The sequence below is a fragment of the Triticum dicoccoides genome, chromosome 7A, assembly GCF_002162155.2.
Source record: "Triticum dicoccoides isolate Atlit2015 ecotype Zavitan chromosome 7A, WEW_v2.0, whole genome shotgun sequence".
NCBI lineage: Eukaryota > Viridiplantae > Streptophyta > Magnoliopsida > Poales > Poaceae > Triticum > Triticum dicoccoides.
This window is the reverse complement of record NC_041392.1, coordinates 189,629,899-189,651,136: the sequence shown is the minus strand read 5'-3', so window position 1 is coordinate 189,651,136 and position 21,238 is coordinate 189,629,899.

Genomic DNA, 21,238 nt, shown 5'->3' with positions numbered 1-21,238 from the left:
GTCGCAGGGCAGAACTGCCTCTGCGCCATACACCATAAAAAATGGTGTGTATCCGGTGGTGCGATTTGGCGTGGTCCGCAACCCCCATAGCACAGAGTCGAGCTCCTCTACCCAGTGCGTGTTAGATTCCTTGAGGGACTGCACCAGTCTGGGTTTAATGCCGCTCATGATAAGACCATTTGCACATTCGACCTGGCCGTTGGTTTCTAGGTGATAGACGGAAGCATAATCGAGCTTGATGCCCATGTTTTTGCACCAGAGTTTTACCTCGTCGGCGGTAAAGTTTGTACCGTTATCGGTTATGATGCTGTGGGGGACGCCATAACGGTTTACAACCCCGGATATGAAGTCTATCACAGGTCCGAATTCGGCCGTTTTAACAGGCTTGGCTTCTATCCATTTGGTGAATTTATCCACCATGACCAGTAAGTATTTTTTCCTATCGGTCCCACCTTTAAGGGGTCCGACCATGTCAAGCCCCCAGACCGCAAAAGGCCAGATGATGGGTATAGTTTGGAGAGCGGTGGGTGGCATATGGCTTTGGTTGGCAAAAAGTTGGCAACCAGCGCATCGTTGGACTAGGTCCTGAGCGTCCGTCCGGGCCGTCGGCCAATAAAAGCATGTACGGAAAGCCTTGCTAACAAGGGACCAAGCAGCGGCATGGTGACCACCGAGTCCGGCATGAATTTCAGCCAGAAGGTTCCGCCCTTCCTCTTCGGAGATGCACCTTTGAAGGACTCCGGTAATGCTTTTCTTATAAAGATCTCCCTCATAGACTCTATAGGCTTTAGATCGCCGCACTATGCAGCGGGCCTCGTTTTGGTCCTCCGGGAGTTCCTGCCTAGTAAGGTAGGCTAGGAATGGTTTTGTCCACGGGGCAATGACCGCCATTATTACGTGGGCTGAAGGTGTAATTTCATTTGCAGAGCCTCCAATTGTGTCAGATTGTTCGGCGTCGAGTGGTGCGGCTGGGTCCGGGCTGTTATTTGCGGGTTCCCCCTCCCATGCTACGGATGGCTTGAACAATCTTTCCAAAAAGATGTTGGGGGGGGGGGCTGCATCGCGTTTTGCTCCGATGCGTGCCAGGACGTCCGTTGCTTGATTGTTTTCTCGGGCTATATGGTGAAACTCCAGCCCTTTGAACCGAGCTGACATTTTTAGGACGGTGTTGCGATAAGCTGACATTTTTGGGTCCTTGGAATCGAAGTCTCCATTTATTTGGGATATCGCGAGGTTTGAATCCCCACGTACCTCTAGGCGCTGGATAACCATGGATACTGCTATCCGGAGACCATGTAGGAGGGCCTCATATTCGGCTTCATTGTTGGAATCCGTGTACATGATCTGGAGCACATATTGGACTGTGTCTCCTGTGGGGGACGTCAGGACGACGCCAGCCCCCAGTCCGGCCAACATTTTGGAGCCGTCGAAATGCATAATCTAGTTTGAATATGTGCCATACTCTTTAGGGAGCTCGGCCTCCGTCCATTCTGCGACGAAGTCGGCCAAAACTTGCGATTTAATAGCTCGCCGTGGCTTATAGGTTATATTGAATGAGAGAAGCTCGATGGCCCATTTTGCAATCCGGCCCATTGCGTCCCGGTTGTTAATAATATCGTTGAGTGGTACTTCCGAGGCTACTGTTATGGAACACTCTTGAAAGTAGTGTCGTAGCTTCCGGGATGCCATGAATACCGCGTATGCAATCTTTTGATAATGCGGGAACCGTGATTTGCATGGAGTGAGGACAGTGGATACGTAGTAGACTGGCCTTTGAAGGGGGAATTTGTGTCCATCCGTTTCCCGCTCGACAACGAGCACTGCGCTGACAACTTGATGTGTTGCTGCAATGTACAATAACATTGGTTCGCCGGTGTTCGGCGCGGCCAGGACTGGGTTTGTTGCCAATATGGCTTTTATTTCATCAAGTCCGGCCGTGGCGGCCTCCGTCCACTCGAAGTGTTCAGTGCGCCGAAGGAGGCGATAGAAGGGTAGTGCCTTTTCTCCCAAGCGGGAGATGAAGCAGCTTAAAGCCGCCACACATTCGGTTAATTTTTGTATTTGTTTGAGGTCCTTTGGGATATCCAATTGTGACAAAGCTCAGATCTTGGCTGGATTTGCTTCAATTCCTCTACCGGATACAATGAAGCCCAAGAGCTTTCCGGCTGGAACGCCGAAGACGCATTTTTCCGGGTTGAGCTTGATGTCATATTTTCGGAGGTTATCGAATGTAAGCCTCAAGTCGTCTACTAGAGATTCGACATGTCTTGATTTGACGACCACATCATCCACATACGCCTCCACTGTTTTGCCAATCTGATTTGCCAGACATGTTTTGATCATGCGCTAATATGTTGCGCCGGCGTTTTTCAGCCCGAAGGGCATTGTGTTGAAGCAGAATGGGTCGTATGTTGTGATGAATGCTGTTGCAGCTTGGTCTGATTCTGCCATCTTAATTTTATGGTAACCGGAGTATGCTTCAAGGAAACACAACAAATCGTGTCCTGCGGTGGCATCAATAATTTGATCGATGCGGGGGAGGGGGAAGGGATCCTTTGGGCAAGCCTTGTTAAGGTCTTTAAAATTAACACACAGGCGCCAGGATTTGTCCTTCTTTGGTACCATCACCAGGTTTGCTAGCCAGTACGGATGTTTTATGTCTCTGATGAATCCGGCCTCCAATAGCTTGGCTAGCTCCTCTCCCATAGCCTGTCTCTTGGGTTCAGAAAAACGCTGAAGGGCTTGTTTGACAGGTTTAAATCCTTTTAGGATATTTAAGCTGTGTTCAGCCAGCCTGCATGGGATCCCTGGCATGTCTGAAGGGTGCCAGGTGAAGATGTCCTAGTTCTCTCGTAGGAACTCTCGCAGTGCGGCGTCTGCTTCAGGGTTCAGTCGTGCCCCGATTGAAGCTGTTTTATTGGGGTCCGTTGGATGGACCTGGAATTTGACTATTTCGTCGGCTGGCTTGAAGGATGTGGATTTGGATCTCTTATCGAGTATCACATCATCCCTATTAACCGTGGAGCACAGCGCAGTCAGTTCCTCGGCCGCTAAGGCTTCGGATAGCGCCTCAAGGGCTAATGCGGCTGTCTTGTTTTCGGCGCGGAGTGCTATGTCTGGATCACTAGCTAGAGTGATAATTCCATTCGGCCCGGGCATCTTAAGCTTCATGTACCCGTAATGGGGTATTGCTTGGAAGATTGTGAATGCTTCCCTCCCTAGTAAAGCGTGATATCCGCTCTTAAACAGGGCCACCTGAAACGTGACTTCTTCGGATCTGTAATTATCTGGCGTGCCGAACACCACATCTAGTGTGATTTTTCCTGTGCAGCGCGCTTCTCGACTGGGGATTATTCCTCTAAAGGTTGTGCTGCTTCGCCCGATGCGGTTCCAGTCTATTTCCATTTTTTGAAGGGTTTCCTCATAAATGAGGTTCAGTCCGCTGCCTCCATCCATGAGAACCTTGGTGAGGCAAAAGCCGTCCACTATGGGGCTGGTGCTCGGGCTGTTCGGAATCTAGGTTCATCACTTGCGTTGAAGGTAATGGCAGTGTCGCTCCATGGATTTATTGTTGCAACTTGATAGACTTCGGCAAGGCTGCGGGTGTTCTTTTTCGCACATTGTTTGATGCGAAAGTCTCGAAGACTGTGAGAGCGGTACTGGTGTCCTCGGGCTGGCTTTCTGCGGCCTCCAGAATTAAGAGGTCCTTGCCAATTTTGGCCACCTGCCGGAGTATCCAACATGCTCTAAGGCTGTGAGTTGGTGTGGCGTCCTCTGTACTGTGAATTCTACAGGGTCCATCAAGCCACCTTTCCAGTACGGTTCCATGCCCTGTAGAGGGTTTTGGCTTTTTGGTGTTTATCCCGGGTGTCCTATGATGATGCACCCTCTTAGTTCGGACGGGATTACTATTCAAGGCCGGATTATCCCAAAATTTTATTTAAGTTTTCCAGGCGCTTTCCATCGCACAATATTTTTGTACTATGGACGCCAAGTCAGCGAAGCGTGTAATATCACGACGACTTACGGTGTTAAGGATTCCCTCGTCCGTGCAATTACTGCAGAAAATTGAGATTGCGTCTCCCTCGCGGCAATCCTTTATCCTGTTCATAACCAGGAGGAATCTGGCCCAGTAGTGATGTACTGTTTCCTCAGGCTTCTACCTGATTTGGGAGAGATCGCTTATGTTCTGGTGGGCGGGTGTCATTGAATCTAAAACCTCACCCAATCCAAGATTCGGAGGCCAAAGAGTTTCCGAACTCTGAAGTTCGGATTCTTGGATGTTGTCCAACGAATCTAGCCCGTTGCCTGATCCTAAGCTCAGGTCTTGAGTTACATCCTCCTCTCCGTGGGTATCCGGCTTGGAGGAGTCGGGAATTCGGACGTAGCTAGTCCTTAAAATAGATGAAGGGTCGCCGCACTGCGCCTCTACCACGGCAACATGGTGGGTGACTTGGGGAGAGTTAATTTCTCTTAGATCAGGTTTAAGCCCAACTTGGTCGTAATCCGTAGCGACCCCCAGGGCGGCGATGTGATCCAAGAGCTCGTTTACGGAAGAGAGCTCCATTGGATCTAGCTGCTCGACGAGCTCCGAGCTGACGTGTAGGTTGCTTTTGATGACCCGAGAGGTCACCGTCGGCACAACAGCCGAACAGGCGGTCATGAGGAAACCACCTAGCCGGAGGGTTTGGCCGACAGCCAAGGCTCCCTTAGCAACGGCGCTGTCTTTAAAGACGGGAGGAGGCATCCTTCCTGATTGTGACGGCACAGAGGAACTCTCAATGAAAGCACCAATGTCGGTGTCAAAACCGGCGGATGTCGGGTAGGGGGTCCCGAACTGTGCGTCTAGGCCGAATGGTAACAGGAGGCAGGGAACACGATGTTTTACCCAGGTTCGGGCCCTCTTGATGGAGGTAAAACACTATGTCCTGCTTGACTAATATTGATGATATGGGTAGTACAAGAGTAGATCTACCACGAGATCAAGGAGGCTAAACCCTAGAGCTAGCCTATGGTATGATTGTTGTGTATGGAGTTGATTGCCTACAGACTACAACCCTCCGGTTTATATAGACACCGGATAGGGTTAGGGTTACATAGAGTCGGTTACAATGGTAGGAGATCTTTAATATCCGCATCGCCAAGCTTGCCTTCCATGCCAAGGAAAGTCCCATCCGGACACGGGACGAAGTCTTCAATGTTGTATCTTCATAGTCCTGGAGTCCGGCTGAAGGTATAGTCCGGCTACCCGAACACCCCCTAATCCAGGACTCCCTCACACATTCAGATTCGTCATCATTTTCTTCGTGATCATGTGTTCAAGGGCGACATTTCTATTGAGCATGTGTAGACTAAAGAACAGCTAGCCGATATCTTCACAAAGCCCTTGGATGAGAAGATATTTAGCAATTTGTGGTGTGAGCTAAATATCCTAGAATCTTCGAATGTTCTTTGAAAAGGACACTCATCCTAACACTTATGCAAAATTGATGACTTAGATGTGCAACACATGAAGAAACGTTTTTCTTCAATCAATGAAGAATAACACTCTAAGTGTGAAGAAATTAACGAAGAATTGATTCTCAGAACCCTACCATAATTTGTATGCGGTGTCTGAAATCATCATTCTTATACGGTGGGTCACGCCACCACCAAAAGTTGAAATTCCTCAATTGTTTATATTCTTCAACTTCGCATTGTCTTCACTGTTTCCGTCGTTTTTATTCATTGGCTATATATATATATATATATATGAGTTTATGTCCTCTGCAACATTCACTTATTACTAATTCTTCAAGTTGGTTTTCTACTAAGTGAATGTGATCGGACCCTTCCCCTCTATGTTATACTCAACCCAATCTATTCACAAATTCTTCAGGTGCATTCTATTTGAAACTCGTTCAAAATCTTCACTGTGTCCTTGTCAGCTGAAGAAATTGCGAACAGAACTTTAAAACCTATCTTATCTAAATTTTCGACTTTGCCGCTCAAACCGTTCCGCATCCCACGATATACTTATCCACTCACCCACGATCGCACACGATCTCCACCTCTCAGTACGTGGGTGACACATGTCGTGCGAATGAGAAGGGTCAGGGGCACGTTTGTCCAATTTCTTCGGGCGAGCAGTTTTACACCGTGGCTATAAATACCCCTCCTTCCCTTCCTCACTTCTTTTACTCTGCTCGATCTCTCTCTAGCTCGAGCTTATCAAACCCTAGCGCCGCCGCTACTTCATCGGCGCCGGTGAGGAAGAGCTTCACTGCCTCGACCTCGTCGCCAACGTACTCGCGCCGACCGCGGAAATCTTCACTCCGCCGCTGCCGTAGCCGTCTTCCTCCGCCAAGTTAGGGCATGGAAGATCTGCACAGAGGAACTTCACATATCCTCACTCCAGTTCGTCGTGTTCTTCGTTAAGGGTAATTAAAAGTCACTTTTACTACCCTCATTGATTCGAATGATTATCTACAAAATATTCAAAGGTGTTTTTCTTCATATCTTCACACACTAAACACCTCACAAGTCATCTGTTCTTGATTCGTTTCTCTAAGCATCATTGTTCTTCAAGATTCCTCAATTTTGTGGATCTTCGATCTATACAACTCTGGAACCTAAGACAAAGAACGCTTAGTGAAATTCTTCAAGACTCATCTGGTCAAATTCCTCAAACTTGTTCTTTTTGAAAAAACCTTCTGAGAACGCATATGACCTCTCCAAATTCCTCGCAACTATACTCTGTTCATAGGTACTCATGTCAGCTGCTGAATCACTAGGTTCTCATCAACTTAACTCATTTGCAGCGTTCCTCGAAGAAAATTTGCATACTTCTTCAAAGAATTCGATTGTTCAAATTCCTCAACTGAAGAAAATGGCCGATGGTAAGAAGCCACAGAAAGGAGGAAAGAGGCCTGAGTTCAATACAACGTTGGAGATCCCTGATGAAATATATGCTGGGTACTGCACACCTACCGAGGAAACCAAGAATGAGCGCAAGGTGCGCATTCAGAAGATAGAGAGGAGATGGGCTAGAGAGTGGAGGGAGTATAGATATGTCACTCCCAAGTATATGAAGAAATTCGCACTCAATCCTCCATGCCCAAGACCTCCATTGGCACCTGGCCAAATAGCTGATCCCACCAGCCTCAAGCGCGGTGAGGACTACCCTGATGAATGGGCCAAGCGCCAAGCCAAGTTGGCTAAGCAAGCCAGAGAAGCAGTGAGGAAATTCAATGAAGACTCTGCTGCTGCTGCTGCCTCTGCTGAGGCCTCTGCTATCAAGCCGAAGAAGGCTATGGCAAAGAAGCATGCATGCAAGACAAGTGCTTCACCAATAGTGCCCTCAAGGCCAAGTTCCTCAACAATGCCCTCACGGCCAGAATCCTCAAAGCCCTCATGGCCAATTCCTCATGCTCCTCCCGCTCCTCCCAAGTCCTTAGCTCCTCCACCAAAGCCCTCAGCTGTTCCGACTAAATCCTCAGCACCTGTGCATCTCGCCTCGTGCCAAAGGACTGCAGGCATCACCATTGCCTCAGGCGTCTCAGCTAGTTCCTCAGCTGCACCAAGTTCCTCAGCTGGCCCCTCACTACTGAAGACAAAGTCAACTGCTGGACACGGTCCTCGACCAAGTCCTCAGAAGAAGCAGGTCGCTTTCCAAGTATCGTCTGAAGAAGATGAAGCTGATGATGATGAACTTGCAGAAATCATCAGAGATAGGCAAGTCAGGGCCGCTGGAGCCAAGGGAACAAAGGTGCCACTGCTTTTGGATCCCAAGTTGATCCTTGAATACATTGATGTTTGCCACAAGGACCCCAACACTCCCATGCCCGATTTCAAACTGACTCCTGGCCAAAGTCACATGCTGACCCACTTCATGCAAGAAGAAATGTGGAAATTTGAGAAGGCCAGGCAGATCAAGAAAGCGCAGTACAAGAAAGACCGCTATCTGAAGAAAAACATTTGCTCTATGATAACTAAAAACTTGTCACTATTCAAACTGAGATCATGAAACTCAGTGATGACTTTGACCCACATCGCGCTGATTGGCTTGGAGCCAAGGTTTGTTTTGTGAAACTTGCCGATAACTTCACCTCAAATGTTGCAGCCCCAACGCAACAGGAAGTTCCTCAGGCTAAAGCATCTGCTTAGCCTACTGAAGAACATGCCAGCACCGCTGATGACAATCAGGCTGCTGAAGAAAATGTGAGTTCCAAGGCTGATGACTGCATTCCAGCCGCTGAAGAAATTGCCAGGGCACCCACTAGTGGTGCGCCTGACGAAAATGAAGAAAATCAACCAGATTCCTCAGCTGGTCCTGCGCCTACTTCAACTCCAGTCCTTCCATCTGCATCAGATGTGAAGAAGACCAAGGCTCCAGAGTGTGCTGCAGTGAAGAAAAGGAAAGCATCAGTTGTTTCAGATTCTTCAGCTCCGAAGAAGATGAAGCCTATGACAAGTTCATTTACTAATCCCATTGATGCTGTTCCCATCTCAACCAGACCATCAAAGGACCTTGTTCCTTTTGATGAAGAATATGTGATCCCCAGTGGATCTGATGAAGAAACTCCTTCTGCTGCTTCGTCTGAGCAGTTGGATGAAGAAATTGAAGTGGATGCGATCCCTTCAACACCTGTCATCTCCTCGCACATGCCTCAGTTCACAGCTGAAGAGGATGGCATTGAAGAAATGGAAGATGAAGATGTGGATGTTGGCTGCTCCACACCAGTGATGACTGAGGACATTTGGGAAAGTCAGCACCCCAATTCTCCACTCTTCACCCCTCTACAGCAAATTTCTCAGTCCCCCGCACAAACTGTTCAAATGGGCACTGAAGAAACTCATCCCACTGCATCTGTCCATGAGGAAATTCCGGCCACTAGTGCTGAAGAAACTGCTACTGCTGAACAACTGAAGACACAGACTGGCACTGCAGAGGAACCAGAAATTCCTCAGCCTCAAGAACCTACGATTAAGATTCCTGAGGTCGTGATGCAACTCACTGAAACTCCTCTGCCCAAGCCAAAGGATCCATTCTCACGCAAGCAAAAGTTCAAGGCTGATGATTTCTTCGGCGAGCATGTATTCTCCGAAGACTACAACCCTTATAACTCTGCTCACATTAGGAAGAAGCGTTTCTGGACTGCTAGTCAAGCCAATTTATATTCCTTAGTGCTATTCAACAAAGAGAAAATCTTCTACCATGAGCACATTCCTCACGTGGATATGGAATCTCTGCCATGCTTCACACTAGTCCTTAGTGTTCTTCACGACGCTGGACTGCTAAACTTTTGCTCTGACATCTGCGATTGGAATGAAGAACTGATTCTTCAATTCTAGGCATCGCTGCACATCATAGGAGATTCTGAAGATGTGAATTCATGGGTGCTGGACTGGATGTCTGAAAACACTCACTACACTGCACCAGCTTCTGAATTGCTTCGTGCCTTACCACTCAGTCCTCCCCTTGAAGAAGATCGTTGCATCTATAGTGAACCTGAGCTTACAAATCATTACATGCAAGTGCTGATGAAATCTTTGAAGCCAGGACAGGCCCCAAGAACCAAATTCCTCGTGAAGGAATTGCTTTATGTGCCCAAAACTGTCTATCGTATTCTTACGAGGACAATGAGTCCTATCAAAGGCCATGACTCATCTGATGAGGAAATTGTTGGCATCATGAAGAATCTGGTATTCAGCATCGTTCATGGCATTCCTGTCAATTATCACGATTTCTTCATGAGCTGAAGCCTTATGCACCTTGGATTATGAGATTCCTCAGGACAAGGTCTTCACTCAACTACAAAGCTGATTTTCAGAATCACCTCAGCTACTTGCCCCCAATTGAAGTCCTCAAGCAGACCTATTCCTCAGTTGATGGAAAGGGCAAGGCACCAGCTGTAATAGATGAAGGCATTCGTCCATTGGATGGTCAATTTCACAAAGCTGCTTCTTATTCCACCAATGATGACTCTGCCACACATGACTCTGCCAATGCACCCAAGTCCACTCCTCAAGCCACTGCTCTGCCATTGATGACTGACCGTGAACTTCTGCTTAGTCTTCACCAGAAGGTGGATCGAAATCACAAATGGGTTAAGCGTCAGTTTGGTTCATTTCTTCACAACATGACTGCTACACACAATGCAGTGAAGAAAAACCATTACTACCTCCATGAAGTCTTCGGTCGCACCTGGGCCATCCTATCACATCTGTATGGTGAAGAAGATCTGAAGAAAATGGGTCTCAAAGAAGATTTTGACTGGTCTGCACCTCCACCGAAGAAATTCAAGAAGGTCAAGGTTCCTTCTCTGGTGGCCAGCTCATTATCTTCATCGCACGACACCGATGAAAATGAAGACTTGGACGACACTGCGGCAGACCCTACTACACAAACGACCCCAACAATGCTGGTGCTCCTTCATCAACTTAATATTATTCAGGGGCGTTAGTCCTCATATTCTATCCTTTTGGTCATTTGATGACAAAGGGGGAGAATTTTGAGTTAGTCTTCAAGCGGGTCTTTCTATATGGGCATTTTTTTGTTAAGTTACAACTCTCGTTCTTCTGACACTTTATTGGATCGAGTTGTAAACTTAAACCCGATGGTGCTCTGATATTTTGATATGTTTTCCTGCATGCTTATTCCTCATATATGTTAATGCACACATGTTGAATTACATCAGTCACCATATTTCATCATGCATTTCAAATTCTTCATTGTGATACGTCAAATGCGTGTATGAATTATAAGATATAGGGGGAGATCTCCATGATTCAACTCTTCAAGTGTGCATTGCTTCAAAAGCAAATTCCTCACTATGTACATCTTCAGGGGGAGTTCTTCTATATCTTGCAATCAAATTCCTCAATATCAGTATTTACACTTCATATGTTTATCCCCGTTGAAAACTTAACCTATATTGTCATCAATCACCAAAAAGGGGGAGATTGTAAGTGCATCTAGTGCCCCTTAGTGGTTTTGGTGTATTGAAGACTTATAGGTTAAGGAACTAATGCGTTTGTGAGTATACACAGGTGTATAAGTCTATGAGGAGTTTGATATTTACAGAGAAAGTCGACCCCTAAAAATGAAGTTCTTCGACTGAAGACTTTAAATCTCTGAAGACTTTCTGAAGACTTTGAAAGTGAAGAAATTGGTGTGACCGTGAAGACTTGGTATTCATTCGAGGAACATGAAGCGTGAAGACTTTTGTTTTCATAGTTTGATTTTCCCTTTCTTGAGTCATAGGAAACACCGTACTGTTAAAGGGGGTCGAGGAAATACTAAGGAAAAATTTCCATGTGATGCTCAACTCAAAATCCTACACTTACGAATCCCTTCGAGTGAAGCCATTGGAAATCTCATACAGTTCAGTCAATTTCTTCAGTGACAGAGTCGAAGTTCTTCTGGTCTCTGAGGAATTTGTCCTGACTGAGGAGTTAGGAATTTGCCAGTGCGGATTGCCTACACAATGAGGAACATGATAGGCCTGAGGATTTTGCTACTCAAAATTCCGACCGTTGCTGCGCTATGCGCCAACTGTCCCAAAATATCTACCCACCTAACGGTCATATCATTGAAGGGCATTTATGTCTTATCATGTCGGGCTGCTCTCTAGGCTATAAATAGCCGCCCCCTACAACGACTAGCTGGTTGTCTGCCCCGAGAGAAACTGACACTTGTCATTTGAGAGCAACCCATCCTCCAAGGACTTTGAGCGAAAATCATCAAGTGAGGAAAAACCAAAAACCCAAACCCAAACACCTACAAACCCCAAGTGATTGAGCATCACTGAAGAGATTGATCCTGCGTGGATCCGACGCTTGTTACCTTTGAAGATTGTGCTTCTTCCAGACGGTTAGGCGTCATGGTCTAGAGCATCCAAGAGGAACTGTGGATTGCCGAGTGACCAAGTTTGTGAAGGTTTGGAAGTCGCCTGAAGACTTACCACGAGTGATTGGATGAGGTCTGTGTGACCTTAGTTCAAGGAGAATACGGCGAGGACTGGGTGTCCTGAGCTGCGTGCTCAGGACTGGGTGTCCGGGACTGTGTGTCCTCGAGTTTAAATACTCATCCGCTCCAACCAGACGTACAACTGAGACAGCAGTTGGAACTGGTCTACCAAATCATTGTCTTCACCAAGCTTACTGGTTCTATTTCCTCAAATCTTTCATTTCCTTCATATCTGTGTTTGAAGACTTTGACTGAAGACTTTCTCAATTTCCTCAGTTCAATTTCTTTAGTCTGTTTGTCTTCATCTTGTGTTATCCTGTGCTCACGCTACCTGTACTCTGTGCCTGTCTTCATTTCATCATGATGACCATGCTTGTATTCTGTCATGTTTACTTTTGAGTACTTATTCCGCTGCTAGTAGTTCTTCGCTAAGGAATTTCCTCACCGGCAAATTCCTTAGTGAAGAATTTCATAAAAATTGCCTATTCACCCCCCTCTAGTCGATATAACGCACTTTCACGAGGTATACCCATAATTGTTGAAGAAGAAAGATGGGATGCCAACCGGGGCATCCCCAAGCTTAGATGCTTGAGTATCATTTAAATATTTACTTGGGGTGCCTTGGGCATCTCCAATCTTGGACCCTTGCCTCTCCTTATTCTTCTCATATCGGTAACTCCTCGTTCTTCGAACACTTCATCCACACAAAACACAACAAAAAACTTTGTGAGATTCGTTAGTATAATAAAGCAAATCACCACCTCTAGGTACTGTTGTAAACCCAGTCCAATTTCATATTAGCATTATACCTACTGTATTCCAACTTCACCATGGGTCGTACCCCCCGATACAACCCATAGATTCATCAAAATAAGCGAACAACACATAGAAAACAAAATTTGTTAAGAACATGATAGTCTGTAGCAATATGGATCTTTCATATACTTCTGTAACTTCAAAAATTCTAAAAGAATAGGACAATCTAAGCAATTTGTTGGGCAGTCATGTAGAAATTTCAAGATTTTATCATGCTCCAGTAAAAAAAAGAATTCAAACACTACACGCAATGTTTCTGTTTTTCTGCTGCACACACCAAACAAGCAATTTAAACATTCTAAAACAAAACCTTGGCACCTTAATTTTATAATACAATGAATATATACAAGGGGATACTTATTTTTGAGAAACTTCCATGAAAAAGTCTACATTGTTTCCATGATCATGAACACAAGTGTTCAAGGTCGACCCTCACTTCTCCAATGCATAACCTTCCAATCACTTCTCTTTTTCAAAAAGTTTTTAGGCATAGGAGGCAAATATTTTTTTCTGGTATTTCCATTTTGTATTTTTTTGTTTGTTTCACCCACAACTAAAAAAAGGGAAAACAAAATCTACTTAATGAATAAAGCAAACAAGCATACGCGAAAATATCAACCCCACGCTATTGCTCACCGGCAACGGTGCCAAAAAAGAGCTTGATAATCCTCAAGTGCAAGGAATCATCATAGGACTTTCCAAAGGTGGAAGTGATAAGTATGGAGTGTCGAACCCACAAGGAGCTAAAGGTAAGATCAATATTCTCTCAAGTCCTATCTTCCACTGATACAACTCTACGTACACCGAACGTTTGCTTCCAACTAGAAATGAGAAATAAAACTACGTTGTGGGTATGAAGAGGATAACTTTGCATGATATCGGAGAACTAAAATATAAAAGTAGGTGTTGTTATCATAAAGTTAGAATATATTACTATATATTATAAATAGCGAGTGCGGAATAATGATTGGTCGGTGTGCGGAATTATCCTAGGTGATTGTTAACAAGATCGGTAATCATTATTGCAATTTCATATGAGGGAGAGGCATAAGCTAACATACTTTCTCTTCTTCGATCATATGCACTTATGATCGGAACTCTAGCAAGCATCCACAACTACTAAAGATCATCAAGGTAAAACCCAACCATAACATTAACATATCAAGTCCCCTTTATCCCATACGCAACAACCCCCTTACTTGGGTTTAAGCTTCTTTCACTCTAGCAACCCACTATAAGGGAATCATGAACGTATTGCAACACCCTACAGCGGGAATCCTTCACGTGTGTGCGGCATGGAAGGCACCATAGGACGGCACCAAAATAAGACATACAACTCAAACCAATCTATATCATCAATCAACTGAAAAGACAAAAGAAATCTACTCAAAACATCATAGGATGGCAACACATCATTGGATCATAATATGTGGCATAAAGCACCATGTTCAAGTAGGGGATTACAACGGGGTGCAGGAGAGTGGACCACGTAAAAGAGATGAGGATGGTGATGTTGATGAAGATGATCACCGTGGCAATTGTTTCCCCAATGGCACTCCGGCGCCATCAAGAGAGAGGGGTAGCGATTATCCCCTTTGTGCTTCCTCCTCCATGGCCTCCCCCTTAGATGGGGAAAGGTTCCCCCTCTGGTCCTTGGCCTCCATGATGATGGTGAGCCCTCCGGCTTCCTCCTCCATGGCCTACGGTGATGTTGGCCCCCTTTGGCAGGGTGCGAGAGAGGGCCTAGATTGGTTTTTCATGGCTACAGAGGCTTACGGAGGCGGAACTCCCGATCTCTCTTCTGTTATGGTTTTTTTGGATTTATAGGAGGAGTTGGCGTCAGTTTCACGTCAGGGGGCCCCACGAGGCGATCACAAGGTCGAGGGGCGCGCCCCAGGGGGGACCCTTGTGGCGGCCCGGGACTCCTCTTCCGTATCTTTTTCTTCTAGTATTTTTCATATTTTATAGAAAAGTTCTTCGTTAATTTTCAGCTTGTTCCGAGGACTTTTATTTCTGCAGAAAAACAACACCACGTTAGTTCTGCTGAAAACAACGTCAGACCGGGTTAGTTCTAATCAAATCATACCAAAATCATATGGAATCATTGTAAACATGGCATGAATACTTCATAAATTGTAGATATGTCGGAGACGTATCAATGTTCATGTTGATGCTCAACCTAGTAATGATAATGATGTGGAGACTGAACCTGTTGTTGTTCTTGATAATCCCCAATCTAAGAATCAATGCTATGAGAAGAGAGACTTCGTTGCTAGGAATCATGGTAAAGAAAGTTAACCTTGGGGTCAGAAGCTCATGCAATTTCCCCGTCAATCATCCAAGAAAATGGATGATGAGGATTTTGAGTGCTTTGTTGAAATGCTTAGACCTGTCTTTTTGCGTATGCGTTTGACTGTTATTCTGAAAATGTCTCCTTATGCCAAGTACATGAAAGATATTGTTACAAATAAAAGAAAGACACCGAAAGCTGAAATTTCCACCATGCTTGCTAATTATACTCTTAAGGGTGGAATACCAAAGAAACTTGGAGATCCAGGAATACCAACTATACCATGCTCTATTAAAAGAAACTATGTTGAAACTGCTTTATGTGATTTGGGAGCCAGTGTTAGTGTTATGCCTTTCTCTTTGTATTGTAGACTTGAATTGAATAAGTTGACACCTACTAAAATCTCTTTGCAAATGGCTAATAAATCAACTCCTATAACCATCGGTATTTGTGACGATGTGCCTGTTGTGGTTGCAAACATTACTATCTTAATGGACTTTGTTATTCTTGATATTCCTGAGGACGACAGTATGTCGATCATCGTTGGTAGACCCTTTTTGAACACTGCAGGGGCTGTTATCGATTGCAACAAGGGAAATGTCACTTTTCATGTTAATGGTAATGAGCATATAGTACACTTTCCGAAGAAACAACCTCAAGTGAATATCATCAATTCTATTGGAAAAGTTTTAACTATTGCTATTGGAGGTTTTGAATTCCTTCTTCCTATGTAACATCCCAAATTTTCAATTTGGAATGTTATACACTAGATCATCATGCATAGCATATTTTCTTGCATTTTGGTTGATCCTAGAAATTTCACGCAACTCAAGGACCTTCGGAGAGAGTTGGAGATTTCGTTATTTTCATATTTGAGAGTTTTCTCGAATTTGAAAAGAGGATCATTTGATTTATTTATTTCATCTTCAATAATTTTTCCGATATAAAAAATATAAGAGAGGGAATAATATGACTTTCTCAAAATTGAGGAAAAATGAAGATTTAATAAATAGATCAAATTTCGTTTTGCCGGAGTTTTGTTTGCTTTTATTTGGATAGGGAACAATGCGCGTTTTCGAAAATTGCATTCTAGGTCCGGAGTAAAGTTCATTTTGTTCGGCTCATTTTTAGGAGTCGGAGAAAATTTACTTTAGTAATTTCGGAGTTCGTTTAGATAGTTTTTCTTTTGTTTTTCTGCGCGCGAAACCGATTAAAAAAAAATCTTGCAGCGCCCTGGGCCAAGGCCCAGCCAGCAGCCGGCCGGCCAGGCCATCGCCCGCGCCGCGCGCGCCAGGCGCCAGGAGGCCGCCGCCACCGCCCCTTTTGGAGTCCTAGTAGGACTTTAGTCCTACTCCGTTTCCTCTTTTTCTTTCCTATTCCTACTCTATTTCTTGTCCCCTACCCCAAGAAACCCCCTCCCCTCACCTTTATAAATACCAACACCCCCCCTCTCCTCACATCAAAACCCCAAGCCCCTTTCCATCCTAAGCCGCAGCAAGCAGCAGCGCGCAGCCCAAGCCGCCGCCTTAGCCGCGCCGCCCCGCGCCTAAGCCGCCGCCGCCCTTAGCCGTCGCCGCCCGGAGCCCGCCTCCCGAGGTAGCCGCGCCTCTCTTTTTCTTCCCCGGTCCGGTTTTTTTCTAAAAGAACCGTTCCGTTTTCTCTCCAATTCTTTTTTTTTCTTCCGGTTTTTGTTTCGGTTTTCTTCCGAAACCCCTAGATCGGTTTTCGTTCTTCTTTCGGACCTTTCGTCTCAACGAACGTGATCACCGATTTTTTCCCGGTTAACGACGCCCGTTCGTTTAACCCTTCGTCTCTTTCTTTTCGTCGGATTTATTCCGCGATCGCGATCTCAGATCCGATCTTTGTTCTAGTCTTTCTTCTCGCTCGTTTATCGGAATCAGGTGATTCAAGCGCCTGGAGTTTCGTTTCGAAACCGCCGTTCCGTCTAATCAACTCAAACAAGTTTTTGCCCCGATAAAATTTGACCTAGTTTCAACTTGCTAGAACCGAGTTGTTTTCTTCCGCCGTTTGTTTTCTGTTTCTTTGTTCGGTTCGTTCTTTCTTTGCAACCGGAGTTCTTAAGTTGAATTTTCTGGTTCGTTCTCTTGTTCAAGTTTTACCTATGCATTAGATGAGTACTTATTGTATGCTTGTTGTTTGTCTGCGATAGATCACCCGGATTGCGCCGCTTGTTTCTTCGAAACCCTAGGTCTCGCGGATCATCAGCAAGGCAAGTAACACTTTGATCATACCTTTTCTACAACCCATGTTTTATTGCATTAGATCAATCCTCTCACATTGCATGATTAGGATCTAATTAAACTATGGGATGGGAAGTAGATGAGGTAGTAACTATCACCTGTATTATTATGAAACCTTTGGGAGTTACTTCTACGTTTGCTTATTATGCCATGCTATGCTAGTAGACGTGGATTGGGTGAGTGATATCCATGACAGATGTGAGTTGATAATTTTAATGGTTTATCTAAGGTGGCAACTTAAACACACATCTGGGTGGATTAAGGCACCTGATGTCTATCAGGACTTGCCTGTTTTATTTTGGACCGCCACCCAGGCTCAAAGGGATCATAAGATCTTTCATGCTAGAAACTTCCGTGTGCAGCCACAAGCCATTATGGGCTCTGGCATAGTTGATTAAGTCGTGTGAACTCTTACGGGTAGACTAGCAGATGTAGGGGAAAGTAGGTGTACCGGTCTATCCACATGTAAGGTGCTAGTGCTTCTGAAAGACTTTGTCTCGGTCATCCGTCTTCTCAAACACCTTGTAGTGCGAGAAACCAAATGGAGGCGATCGAGTCTTGTGGGGAAAAGTGTGCAAACCTCTGCAGAGTGTACAAACTAATCATGATTAGCCGTGTCCCCGGTTATGGACAATCTTGAGTATCTAGTACTTGAATATCATGTGAATCTCAACATGTTACTTCTAATTAATGTTGTTGGGTTTTAATTGTTCACTTAATTGGGATCGGAATGCTGTCATCCATTCTCGATGTTCAACAACCACCATGATAGTTAAATAAATTTATTCCTTTGCAGTAGGGAAAATTGGCTTTACGCAAAACTGTAACCATAGAGCTTTCCATTAGCCATATATGCATATAGTATAGCTGTTTCATTCCATTACTCTCTATGTGTTACATTGCCAGCATATTCCATGTGGTGACCCGTTTTCGGGCTGCAACTTCTCATGTTGCAGACTTTTCAGACGACGAGTAAGGAGTTTTTAGGTTGTGGTTCTATACTCGGTGATGCCGTTGGAGTTGATGGACCCATTTATCTTCCGAGTCTTCCGCTGTTATCGACACTAGATGGCCTTAAGCCATATTTAATGTAATGAGTTCTCTTTGAGACAACGATGTAATAAGTGTGTGATTGCCACTTTGTTATAAATCCTTCGATGTACTGTGTGGTGTCAGCATTACTGATCCAGGGATGACACCTGAGCACAGAGCGCTTGATCCATTCGGGTCGGGTCGCTACATCCTACTATTAAAAAGAAATATGATATTCTTTTTGTTGGGGACAAGCATATCCCCGTTGAGGAAACCTAGTGTTATTCGAAAGTTCTCCGGTTTCATGTCATTCGGAAGAAGTTTGTTAATAAGACTTGCTCAGCCTTGTTAATGGATTCCTTTTGATGGGCATGAGATGGATGAATTTAGAGGGCACAACTTTCTGTACCCACTTTTTACTTTCTATTATTTAGAATAAATAAAGCAAAAATAGGATTATCCATCTATTTTCTGAATTATCCGTGCAATAAAAAATGTTCCTAAAATAGAAGTTCTCCAAATGCCCTGAAAATTTAGTATGATTTTTTATAGAATATTTGAAAATTTCTGGCACTGAGAACACACTAGGGGGCTGCACTACTGGGCCACAAGGGTGGAGGGCGCGCCCTACCCCCCTGGGCGCGCCCCCTACCTTGTGGGTCCCACATGGGTCCCCCTCACTTATTCCAGCACCCATCTGCTACCTCTTGAGCACTGCGTTGGATTTCCCCGAAGAGGAAGGGATGATGCAGCAAAGTAGCGTAAGTATTTCCCTCAGTTTTTGAGAACCAAGGTATCAATCCAGTAGGAGGCTACGCTCGAATCCCTCGTACCTACACAAAAACAATAGCTCAACGCAACCAACGCGCTTAGGGGTTGTCAATCCCTTCACGGTCACTTACAAAAGTAAGATCTAATAGAGATGATAAATAATATTTTGGTATAAATACGCAAAGTAAAAAGTAAAAGCAAAGCAATAATAAAGTGATGGAGATTGATATGATGAGAAAGAGACCCGGGGGCCATAGGTTTCACTAGTGGCTTCTGTCATGAGCATAAGTATTCTACGGTGGGTGAACAAATTACTGTTGAGCAATTGACAGAATTGAGCATAGTTATGAGAATATCTTGGTATGATCATGTATATAGGCATCACGTCCGAGACAAGTAGACCGAAACGATTCTGCATCTACTACTATTACTCCACTCATCGACCGTATCCAGCATGCATCTAGAGTATTAAGTTAAAAATAGAGTAACGCCTTAAGAAAGATGACATGATGTTGAGGGATAGTTTCATGCAATATGATAAAAACCCCATCTTGTTATCCTCGATGGCAACAATACAATACATGCCTTGATGCCCCTTCTGTCACTGGGAAAGGACACCGCAAGATCGAAGCCAAAACTAAGCACTTCTCCCATGGCAAGAACAACCAATCTAGTAGGCCAAACCAAACTGATAATTCCAAAAGACTTGCGAGGATAACCAATCATACATAAAAGAATTCAGAGAAGATTCAAATATTATTCGTAGATAGACGTGATCATAAACCCACAATTCATCGGTCTCAACAAACACACCGTAAAAAGAAGATTACATCGAATAGATCTCCACGAGAAAGGGGGAGAACATTTTATTGAGATCCAAAAAGAGAGAAGAAGCAATCTAGCTACTAGCTATGGACCCGTAGGTCTGAAGTAAACTACTCACACTTCATCGGATAGGCTTGGATCATGATGTAGAAGCCCTCCGTGATCGATGCCCCCTCCGGCGGAGCTCCGGAACAGGCCCCAAGATGGGATCTCGTAGATACAGAAAGTTGCGGCGGTGGAATTAGGTTTTTGGCTCCGTATCTGATCGTTTGGGGGTACGTGGATATATATAGGAGGAATAAGTACGTCGGTGGAGCTTCGAGGGGCCCATGAGGCAGGGGAGCGCCCTCCACCCTCGTGACCGCCTCGTGGCTTTCTTGACGGAGGGTCCAAGTCTCCTGGATCTTATCTGATGAGAAAATCACGTTTCCGAAGGTTTCATTCCGTTTGGACTCCGTTTGATATTCCTTTTCTTCGAAACCCTAAAATAGGCAAAAAAACAGAACTACTAGGCTGGGCCTTCGGTTAATAGGTTAGTCCCAAAAATAATATAAAAGTGGATAATAAAGCCCAATAATGTCCAAAACAGTAGATAATATAGCATGGAGCAATCAAAAATTATAGATACGTTGGAGACGTATCAAGCATCCCCAAGCTTAATTCCTGCTCGTCCTCGAGTAGGTAAATGATAAAAACAGAATTTTTGATGCGGAGTGCTACTTGGCATAATTTCAATGTAAATCTTCTTAATTGTGGTATGAATATTCAGATTCAAAAGATTCAAGACAAAAGTTCATGTTGACATAAAAATAATAATACTTCGAGCATACTAACAAAGCAATTATGTCTTCTCAAAATAACATGGCCAAAGAAAGCTATCCCTACAAAATCATATAGTCTGGCTATGCTCTATCTTCACCACACAAACTATTTAAATCATGCACAACCTCGATGACAAGCCAAGCTATTGTTTCATACTTTTGACATTTTCAAAACTTTTACGATATTCACGCAATACATGACTGTGAGCCATGGATATAGCACTATAGGTGGAATAGAATGGTGGTTGTGGAGAAGACAAAAAGGGTGAAGATAGTCTCACATGAACTAGGTGTATCAACGGGCTATGGAGATGCCCATTGATAGATATCAATGTGAGTGAGTAGGATTGCCATGCAACGGATGCGCTAGAGCTATAAGTATATGAAAGCTCAACAAAAAGAAAGTAAGTGGGTGTGCATCCAACTCACTTGCTCACGAAGACCTAGGGCATTTTGAGGAAGCCCATCATTG